The sequence below is a fragment of the Etheostoma cragini genome, unplaced genomic scaffold (genome assembly GCF_013103735.1).
Source record: "Etheostoma cragini isolate CJK2018 unplaced genomic scaffold, CSU_Ecrag_1.0 ScbMSFa_4129, whole genome shotgun sequence".
Taxonomy (NCBI): Eukaryota; Metazoa; Chordata; class Actinopteri; order Perciformes; family Percidae; genus Etheostoma; species Etheostoma cragini.
This window is the reverse complement of record NW_023268469.1, coordinates 1-1013: the sequence shown is the minus strand read 5'-3', so window position 1 is coordinate 1013 and position 1013 is coordinate 1. Positions and strand designations below refer to the sequence as shown.

At 41.3% G+C, this 1013-nt stretch overlaps 1 non-coding gene across 1 annotated transcript; it reads right to left on the bottom strand.

Annotated features, from left to right (window-relative positions):
- Nucleotides 1-188: 188 nt before the first annotated feature.
- Nucleotides 189-276, bottom strand: trnay-gua. The gene is given in 2 exon segments: nucleotides 189-224; nucleotides 240-276. It is a non-coding gene; the product is annotated as a tRNA-Tyr (tRNA).
- Nucleotides 277-1013: the final 737 nt, after the last annotated feature.

The following is a 1013-nucleotide window of genomic DNA, read 5'->3' as shown; positions in this document are numbered from 1 at the left end:
TCACTTGACACTATTTCACATCTTTTGTCTGTAGTTCTCTATTCTGTTTTAACTCAATCTCCCCCACCTTTTTTTTTTGTTTCTTGTTATGTCTCGGCAAGAAGCATTATGCTTTTGGATTATCCATCTCTAGATCGCAATCAGAAATACGTTATTGATCCCTGAAGTGTAACTCTGGAGAAGGGTGCTCCTTCAAGCCGGATTTGAACCAGCGACCTAAGGATTTCTGATTTACGCCTCTACAGTCCTCCGCTCTACCAACTGAGCTATTGAAGGGAGCCAGTACATTAAACGTGCACATCCCATTATTGTGAATGTGGTAAGACAGGACCTCCTGGAGGGACTTTCAGTGATAGAGCGCACGTTCAGTCTCAATGCCCAGATGTATTACAAGATTTGAAGTTTACATTGTGTTGTCCAGCGATGGTGGTATAGTAGTGAGCACAGCTGCCTTCCAAGCAGTTGATCTGGATTTGATTCTTAGCCATCGCAGTAGCTTTCTTTGAGTGATGTTACTTGTAAAGTAAAGTGATAATCACGATTATTTTTATCAATATGGAGATCACAATTATTTGTTGATTTTCTACTCCAAAGTGCTGGAAAGGAAGGTTTCACCAATTGGTGAACCTCAGGTTAACAAGTAACAATCTCAGCAAGGTGATTGATGGATAATTCTAGATATTCCACCAATTTCAGCCCAAATGATACAGCTGTAAGACATCACATTGGTGGCCTTCCAACTATGTAATACATGCAAATGGGAATGGTGGGATTTGAACCCACGCCTCAAGAGAGACTGGAGCCTTAACGTGATGGCTCAGGTCCCGTCACCGGGACGTAAACTCGCAGTTTTTCGGAAGTGTTGACTTTCCTCATAAACTGTAAGCATTAAACCCACATAAACACGCTCATACCATACATCATTTAAAAGCTTTAAGTCTTGTGATTCCATCGAGCCCACACACAAAGCAATAAGGTGACTCACAACGGTTATAATCATGTTCTGAAGTAAA